General features: G+C 42.6%; 1 pseudogene; it reads right to left on the bottom strand.

Annotated features, from left to right (window-relative positions):
• Positions 1–1,195: 1,195 nt before the first annotated feature.
• LOC118722189 lies at positions 1,196–1,864 on the bottom strand (annotated as a pseudogene).
• Positions 1,865–9,761: the final 7,897 nt, after the last annotated feature.

The raw sequence follows: 9,761 nt of genomic DNA, 5'->3' as shown, positions 1-9,761 counted from the left end.
GGGCTGAGAAGGAGTTATAAGGGCAGCAACTGTTTGGTGTAAGGTGTTAGAAAGCAGTTCAATTTTTTAATGATTGGTTTGGCAGTATAGTGCATATAGCTGGCTATCAGTCCAGAAATAGGGATTATGTATTTTTGTCTGCCAAGAGCATCTCCTCCTGCTGAAAAAGGCTCTCGCCCCCCCCCCATAAGCAATCCTGTCCGATATAATCTATCTATACTAATAAAAGGGTAATATGCTAATTAGATCGGGATGTCCAACTTCCTTCTGAACAAAGCCATGGTGGTGGAGGCCAAGGCAGAGGCAGTTAAGGGTGATTTGGCCTGCAGGAGTGGGCCATTGGGTTTGAGATCAGGCCTAAAGGGGAGGGCAGTTAGGGGCAATCAGGCCAGCAGGGGAGGTCCTTTGGGGGTGAGATCAGGCTGGCAGGGGAGAGCAGTTGGGGGCAACCAGGCCAGCAGGGGAGGTAATTTGGGGGTGAGATAAGGCCAGCAAGGGAGGTCTGTTGGGAGTGAGATCAAGCGGCAGAGGAGCGCAGTTAGGGGCGATTAGACAGGCAAACAGAGGCAGTTGGGGGCAATTAGGCAGTCAGGCAAGTGAGCGGTTAGGAGCCAGGGGTCCCCCATTGGAGAGGGTGTAGGCTGGGCTGAAGGAATCACCCCCCTACCCCATGCATGAATTTTGTGCACCGGGCCACTAGTACTATTTAACAAAATCCTAATATGCAAATTGACTGAATGGGGAAATGACTGGGTGCTTTGATATGCACTGACCACCAGGGAACATACACTCAACACAGGATCCGCCCCCTGGTGGTCAGTGTGCTCCCACAGGAGGAGCACCATTCATCCAGAAGCTGGGCTCAGAGGCTGGTGAGTGCAATAAGTGCTGCGACAGTGGAGGGAGCCTCTCGCACCTCTGCTGCAGGCAGGCAGTAAGGAGTGACGGGTCCTGGACTGCAAGAGCCCTGGACTGTGAGAGGGATGTCTGGCTGCTGGCTTAGGCCCGATCCCCAGGCGGACATCCCTTGACGGGTCCCCGACTATGAGAGAGTACAGGCCAGTGCAGTCAGAGCCCACAGTTGAGTCCAGATATCCACACCTTGTGCCCCATGCACTATTACAATTCATACAAGGACACAAAGATGATAACTTTATTTTTTTTATTTTATTTTTATTTTTTTTTTGCTTTTAAAAAAACTGCTTTATTAACCACAATATGTAATGAGCATCTTTCCATGCAGTAGATAAAACTCCCCTGCTCACAGAATCTTACAAATTGGGTCAAAACACAACATTCAATTAGAAACTGGTATTAGGCAACCCACAGGAAACAAGTAACACTAAAGGTTTATAAGAAGGTACGTCACAAACAAGTTTAGGAAGCAGGTGTCTCCTTATCAACTTCAGGGAAAACACCAAGATTCAAGGCATAAAGCAAAACTCATCGTGACAGTCATGGCGAGGGGGTCAGTGCTAACTGCCCGCAGACTGTGACTTAACTGCTTTCCCCTCAGCGTTTCCATCAGCCGTCTCCTCTCCCCAGCTCTCTCCCTGTGCTCTCATCTCAGCCTCGCCTGTGGCTCTCCGAGCCTCTGACCCACGGCCCATCTGTACTGCAGGATGGGCCACCTCACACGGAACCGTCTGCGATTTCCTCTGGGCACACAATAGTCACCAGGCTCTCCTTTATCAGCATCTTGCTCCTTTGCCTTTGTCTCGTTTTCCTTTTGGGCATCTTCCACGTTGAGATTTTTAGCCACTTGTTCCTCTCTGGACGCCATTGCTCCTGCTTCCCCGCTGCCCCTGGGGCTGCCCGCCCGCGCCCTCAGGGCCGCGGGAGCTGCACGGGGAAGGGCGCGGGCCTCCGGGGTCCGGAGCTGGAGCGAGGCGCGGGGGTGAGGGGGCCGGTCGAGAGAGAGAGAGAGAGAGAGAGAGAGAGAGAGAGAGAGAGAGAGAGAGCACAAAGATGATAACTTTAGACATGTGGTAGGCTTATATATTTTTATACAAAGAAAAATTTATACTTCTACCAGCAATGCATGAGAGTGCTTGTTTGCCCAAACTTTTGTCAATGAAATGTGTCATTTAACTTTGTCAATGTTATACGGTAGGTTAAAAAAAAAAGGGATATCACTATGAAATTTAAATAGACATTTCTCTTATTATTACTGAAGCTGAACATATTCTCATATGTCAATAATCATTTGTATTTGCTCTTCTATGAACTGCTTGTTCATCTTCACCTATTTTTCTATAAGGCTTATTGGTCTTTTTCCTATTGATTTGTAAAAGCTGTTTATTCAGGGAAATTTGCTCTTTATCTCATGTTAATCCCACTTCCCCTCAGTTCATTTTTTTTAAGATAATTTAAGTGATTTTTACCATGCAGAAATTCTTTAAATTTTTTTAAATTTAAGTATTGTTGGTATACAATATTATATTAGTTTCAGTTGTACAATATAGTGATTTGACATTTATATACCTCACAATAGATCTAGTAACTATCTGTCACTCTGCAAATTTATTACAATATTATTGACTATATTCCCTGTGCTGTATATTACATCCCCATGGCTTATTTATTTTATAACTGGAAGTTTGTACATCTTATTTCCCTTCACCCTTTTTACCCATATTTTGGGCAACCATTAGAAAAGAAATTATTATTGTGTAGTCAAATGTATCAATCTTTTCTTTTATAGTTTTGAAGTTTTCTGATATATTTAGAAAGGTCTTCTCTATTCCAAGAGTAAAAAGAATAGACATTTAAATAAAATCGTGATTCACAAATCTTACTGTTTATAGAGGGTAAATACTATTTTACCTGTGGGATCTCTATATCTGATCTCCAGCAATGAATGGAATGGACTTGGTTTAAAGGATTCTACATGGCAACACTTCAGAAACCCAGTTGCTATGGAAATCTGATCCAGTTCTGTTGTTTAAAAAAACATTCCTCACTTGTCTATTATGAGTAAAATACTGTGCTAGGCACTTTGTGGAAAACAAATATGAAAGAAGGAAAAAATGAATTCTTTCCTCCAAAGAGCTTGAAATACTGTGTGGGAAATAGATACGTTTTAAAAATGGGGTCCAGGCAGTGAAGAGGAGAGTGGTGTGTAGGGATAAGTGGTGGGGCTAAATGTAGATGGAGTATAGACCTAGCTAGCTCTTTTTGGCCTCCATATTGGATCACTGATGTTCTTATGTGGAGCAGAGATTGGCAAGCTTTATCTTTAAAGGGCCAGATAGTAAATATTTTTAGCTTTACAACTACTCAATTCTGCCTGAACAATAAGAGTTTCTATGTTTCAATCAAACTTTATTTTATGAACACTGAAATGTGAATTTCATCTAATTTTCATGTGTTGTCAAATACTCTTTTTTCTTATTTACTTTTTTCAAACATTAAAAAGTGTAAAAAAGAAAAACCATTTAGCATGAGGGCCATACAAAAATCAATAACGGGCCAGATTTGGACCACGGGTCATAGTTTGTCAACCCCTTGTGTACAGGAATGACTGTGAAATTTGATTCCAGGAACAGAGATGATTTTTGAAGGGCATTAACTATTGAAAGTCTCAAAAAAAGTAACTCTAAATTCATCATTTTAAGTTTTGCAAAAGGAATCTGGAAGCAATGAATAGAAAGGCAAGAATATGACTCAGTGATCTGGGTTTTTAAGTGATAGGTTCCAGTTTTTCTTGTGTAGTGCCCTGCAATAAAGCTACCCTAATTCCTCCTGTAAAAACAAAAAAAAACAAAAAAAAGAATATGAGACCTGCTGCTGCTCAGCTACACACTGCTTTGAGGCGGAAAGGATACAATTCTTTGAATCAAATGCACTGATTCCTTCTGTTAAACTGCCTTTCACCTAATATTTCTGTCAGAGAATCTAGAAACTATGGTGACTGATTCCATAGAAACACACTGTGAGCAAGTAGAGTGATGAGCTTGTGGATGTTGGCATGGCTAACAGGCAAAAGCTTTTTAGCTGCAATCTAGAGGTAAAGTAATACCCCAATAGAATAAAATGCAATGCGGCTAGCATGCAGAGAGCTTTCCTGTTTACCGAGCGCTTTCTGCATACATTGTTACCTTTAATTTTACTCAAAACTCATAAATAATAACCCTGTGTGGTAGAGATTTTTATGATTTTACAGATAAGGATCTGACTCATTTTTTTTTTTTTCCTGACACTATTCACACTGCCCTAAGTGTAAGGACAAGGTGCTCCTCAATGCTAGAGTTAAGGTCACAGTTACTAAATAATAATAATAAAGATGATGACAGTAAAAGTGTGGTAGTCATTATGACATATTTGGTTTTTTTTATCACAAGCTTTGGAGTCAGATGGATCTAGATTTAAGCCTTGGTTCTGCCACTTATAACTCTGTGAACTGGGCAAGTTACTAAGCTCTGATTTTCAGTTTACTGACCATTACAAAGCAGGTGTCATAATTCTACCTACTTCTTCTAGCTATATATAGCATGGGTCAAAGGGGATAATGAGTGTAAAGTTCTTAGTAAATGGTTCACACATCCTAAGTGCTCAATAAATCTACATTATTACTACACAGAGCTTATAATAAATACCTCTGTTAACCCTGCCAAAGATGATTAAGACAATTTACTAGAATCCACACTTCTGGCATTCAGACCTTTTAAAAATATTTTTATTTGAAATAATTATATATTCACAGGAAGTTGCAAACACAGTGGAAAGATCCGCACACCCTGCACCCACCATTCCCCAAGGGTGACATCTTATATAATAGTTGCAGTACAATATCAAAATCAGAAAATTAACATTGATATAATGCCATTAACTAGATGAAAGACCTTATTAAGTTTTCACAATTTTTAAACCTGAATTAACTCATGTGTATGCAATTTTGCCCCAAGTGTAGATTCATGTAACCACTACCACGATCAAATGGAAAACAGTTTCCATTACCACAAAATAATTTTAAATTTGCATTCCTGTTCCACAGCAACCACTTATTTGTTTACCATCTCAGAAATTTTGTCATTTCAAAACATTATATAAATGGATCATACAATATATAATATTTTGAGATTTATTTTTTCACTTAGCATAATGCCATTGAGGTCTATTCATAATGTTGTATGCATCAGTAGTTTATTTCTTTTTATTGTTGTATTAGAGGCCTGGTACATGAAATTCGTGTATGGGTGGGTGTCCCTCAGCCCAGCCTGCACCCTCTCTAATCTGGGATGCCTCTCACAACCCAGGACTGCTGGCTCCCAACTGCTCGCCTGCCTGCATGATTGCCCCTAACCGCTTCTGCCTGCCAGCATGATCATCCCCTAACCACTCCCCTGCCAGCCTGATTGACACTTAATGGTCGGACCTGCATCACCACCATGTGTCCACCAACCAGATCTGAAATACCTTGGCTGACATGTATTCATAAGCAACTGTTTGGCATTGAAAATGGGACTCAAAAGAACTGTTGGCCCAGAAAGGAATTCACTACAGACTGATTTATTTGCCTCTCAGCATAACCATGATGGCTTGTCTCAGTTTCGGTTTTTATAAGGGAATTACTTGTATCACATGATCTAACGCATCTAGGGGAAATAATGAACAACATAAATTGATGAACAGAAACAGACTCAGAGACAGAGAAGCAGAGATCAGACTATCAAACATTAGAGGGAAGGTAGGTGAGGGTGGGGGCAAGGGGAAGAGATCAACCAAAGGACTTGTGTGCATGCATATAAGCCTAACCAGTGGTAATGGACAACAGGGGGGGGGGGCATACGTGGGGAGGGGTTTGAGATGGGAATGGGGGGGTGAGGACAATTATGTGATACCATAATCAATGAATAAATTGAAAAATAAAAATAAAAAAAGAAAACTGAAAAAAAAGAATAAACTTTCTTAATTAAACCTGCTTTCTGATTTAGCTAAACTTTTTTCCAGCCCAGTGAAGCACCCCACCTTCTCTTTCAGGTAATTGTCAGCAACACGGCAGTAAATATCAACATAAAGCAGATTATTATTATAGATCATGCAGGGAGAACAAAGCATAAAATATTTAACTGTAGCAATGTTTGACTATATTCTGCGCGGTGAAAAAACTTGAAGTCATTTTCAAGATCCACCATTTCTTACTTCTTTTCAGTTGGGTCAAGTTTCTAAACTTTCTAAATCTCCATTTTCCAGCTAATGAAAAGACAATTGGATTCTACTGAGTCTCCTCTCTACCTATTCCAGGACTTCTGTGAGGACAAAATGAGTTGAGGCATGGGAAAGCACTGCACAGATATTTGGTTAAAGTGTATGTTTTCACCTGGCTATAAAGCAAGTCATATTTCTGGGCTGAAGAAACTCCAAGAAGGGTAGTCGTTAGAGAGAGGAAGCCAGGCATTGCTACATGATGTCATTATCTGGCACCCAGAGCAACCATTTCTGGGCAGAGCTGGGCTAGGCTGTGGGCTGCATTTTGCACCATGGGGTTTTGGATGTGTTGGCTGTAATTTGTTTTATTTTATTTTTTAATATTTTTTATTGATTTTGTACAGAGAGGAATGGAGAGAGATAGAGAGTTAGAAACATCAATGAGAGAGAGTCATCAATCAGCTGCCTCTTGCACACCCCCTACCGGGGATATGCCCGCAACCAAGTTACATGCCCCTGACCGGAATCGAACCTTTCAGTCCTCAAGCCGACACTCTATCCATTGAGCCAAACCGGTCTCAGCTGTTGGCTGTAATTTGGTGGGCTGTCACTCAGGGCTTGTGTCCCACTTGGGGGAAGTTGAGTGTTGCTTTGTTGGTGCCAGGTCCATGGTGCCATTTCTTTGTAAATGGCCAGTGTGCTTCATGGCACCTCTTGCATTGAGCATCTGCCCCCTGGTGGTCAATGCACATCATAGCAACCGGTTGGATAGTTGGAGGGACACTTAGCATATTAGCCATATATATATATATTGGTTGAGTTTATTTGCATATATATATATATATATATATATATATATATATATATATATGTGTGTGTGTGTGTGTGTGTGTGTGTATATATATATATATATATATATATATATATATATATGCAAATAAACTCAACCAAGATGGCTATAGCCACAGAGAGCAGGAGGGAGGTTTGAGTTTCCCAGGCAATGGAAGAAGCCAAGCTTTCTGCCTGCCCTTGCCAGCCTAGGCCTCCATTCAAGGCTACAAAGTTTCAATTATGGAAGTTAAACAAATCCAAACAGAAATGGCTGCCAGCCACAGAGTGAGCAGGCTTGGCTCTGCTCCAGGCTACAAAGTTTCAATTGTAGAAGGTAAATAAACCCCAGATACCAGGACCTCCACTTGGGTTGCCAGGGGGTGTGGCTGGCCTGCAAACCACCACAGACCCCTCGCTCAGGCAGCCCCACACCTCAAGGGAACCCCCACCCTGATCTGGGACACCCTTTAGGGCAAACCAGCTGGCCCCCACCCGTGAACCAGGCCTCTATCCTATCTAATAAAAGAGTAAATATGCAGATCGGCCATCACTCCAACACACAATAGCTGCCCCCATGTGGTCAAAGATCCTGCCCCCATGTGGACACAAGATGGCCAGCAGTGGAGGGCAGTTGGGAGGCACCAGGCCTGCAAGGAAGGGCAGTTGGAGGTGATCAACCCTATAGGGGAGGGCAGTTGGGGGTGGCCAGGACGGCAGAGGAGGGAAGTTGGGGGCAAACAGGCTGGCAGGGGAGCAGTTAGACATCAATCAGGCTGGCATGGGAGTGGTTAGGGAGTGATCAGGCTAGCAGGCAGAAGTGGTTAGGGGCAATCAGGAAGGCAGGCAAGCGAGCATTTGGGAGCCAACAGTTCTGGATTGTGAGAGGGATGTCTGACTGCCCATTTAGGCCTGATCTCACTGGAATTAGGTCTAAACGGGCAGTTGGACATCCCTCGAGGGGTCCCAGATTGGAGAGGGTGCAGGGTGGGCTGAGGGACACCACCCGCCACCCCCAGCCCCATGCACGAATTTCATGCACCGGGCCTCTAGTATATATATTCTTTGCTGATGTCATTAGTTAAAATGAGGTCATACTGGATTAGGGTGGGCCCTAATTCAATGATTGGTATCCTTATGGAATACGAGTCACAGACACACATAAGGAAGAGTGCCATGTAAAGACAGAGGCAAAACTTGGAGTTATACAGATATAAGCCAAGAAACACCAAGGATTGCTAGCAACCACCAGAAGCTAGGAAGAGGCAAGGAAGAATCCTTTGCTTACAGCCTTCATAGAAAGCAACTGACTATTTAGTATTTGACTTCTGGCTTCCAGACTGTGAGGTAATAAATTTCCATTTTTTAAAACCACCAATTTAATGGCAATTTGTTATGGCAGCCCTAGGTAACTAATTGTTTGTAAATGTTTTTTTCCTAGTCTCTTCCTGGTCTTTGCAACTATCTTAACAGGATCTCAGGGATTCAGGCATTCAGGGCTGGATGACATCAAAGATTTTGCCATGGGGCACCGTGGATGGGTCTCACTAGACCTTGGAGGTTCTGCTTCTTTGGGTTAGAGGCAGAGACAGAAACCACAGCATAAACTCTAAAAGCTTTGAAATGTTTTCTGTCGCCAACCCTATAAGAAAATATGGACTTCAGTATGCCACAGTCCAGGAGCCTTTTCCAAGGGTGATTTGCTTGGGGGAGCCCTCTGTGGAAACGACTGACTATCAGGAGGAGACCAACATAGATATAACAATGTTACCTCACTCTAAACAAGGGTGTTTATCAGATTAATCATGCCTTAATGCTCTGCAATCCTATAAATAGGGTTAGGTAAAATCCTATGCAAGTCATAAAGTGTGGTACAAATAAGGGGAAGCATTCACCAGTAGTCAAGGGAGCTATTCTGAACTTTTTGGGAAATTGTGCTTCTCTAACCAGTAAGCCAAGAGCAAGTAATAAACTGTAACCAGCCTGAACTTTGTGTCATGGTCTGGATATCCTGTTTGTGATGTCACAACACTGGCCTTGCTCTTGCTGGATTCTCTTCTAGGAACCATAATCTGACTTCTAGACTTTGATACCTGCTAATAGTTTCCTGTCAGACTAATTGGATTTCTCTTGTATCTCAGATTCTTCATTGCTATAGTGTACTCCTCCCCTATCTGTCAGATCTCCCCCTCATTTCTTTTGGCACAGATATTGATTACATCGCCCATGTCACTTGCCTGTCATGGTCATTCTTTGCCTCATGATCTGACCTTCATGTCAGACCTGAAGTTTAAAAAAGCACAGGTGTTTGCACCAATCACCTACACTTGATTGTCTCTGGCCCTACCTGATCCCCCTGAGTCTCTCTTGTGGTGCTCCACAGAACCTCATAGTTCAGGGTGGCTAAAGCAGACCCATGAAGGCAGCACATACTAGGCTTTCCAAGACGCCCCCCTCCCCCCACACTTTTGCACAAAGTCTAGGAACAGAAAATGTTCCAGAAGAAGAAACCAGTCAGAAAAGTTATCCTTTAAAGGACAGAGGCTCCACCTAAGTGCAGGAGGTCCAGTTCTGGGTGATGTGACCGGACCACTAGTCACAGCCGACAGTAGCTAAAGCAGATTGTATATGCCACTCAAAGTGAGCTTCTCTCCTGGAGGTATTTTATTAGCCCTCTGACAAAGTGTCAGAACACCTATTCCTGAGCTACAATCTTGTTTTAGAAGAGTCAACCTAACAGACCTGAAGAGAAGGAGAGGAAGGCAAAGAGGGAATTGGAGTGA

This window comes from Pipistrellus kuhlii, unplaced genomic scaffold (genome assembly GCF_014108245.1).
Source record: "Pipistrellus kuhlii isolate mPipKuh1 unplaced genomic scaffold, mPipKuh1.p scaffold_m20_p_19, whole genome shotgun sequence".
Lineage (NCBI taxonomy): Eukaryota > Metazoa > Chordata > Mammalia > Chiroptera > Vespertilionidae > Pipistrellus > Pipistrellus kuhlii.
The sequence above is the reverse complement of the archived record's forward strand: the minus strand, read 5'-3'. Positions and strand labels throughout refer to the sequence as shown.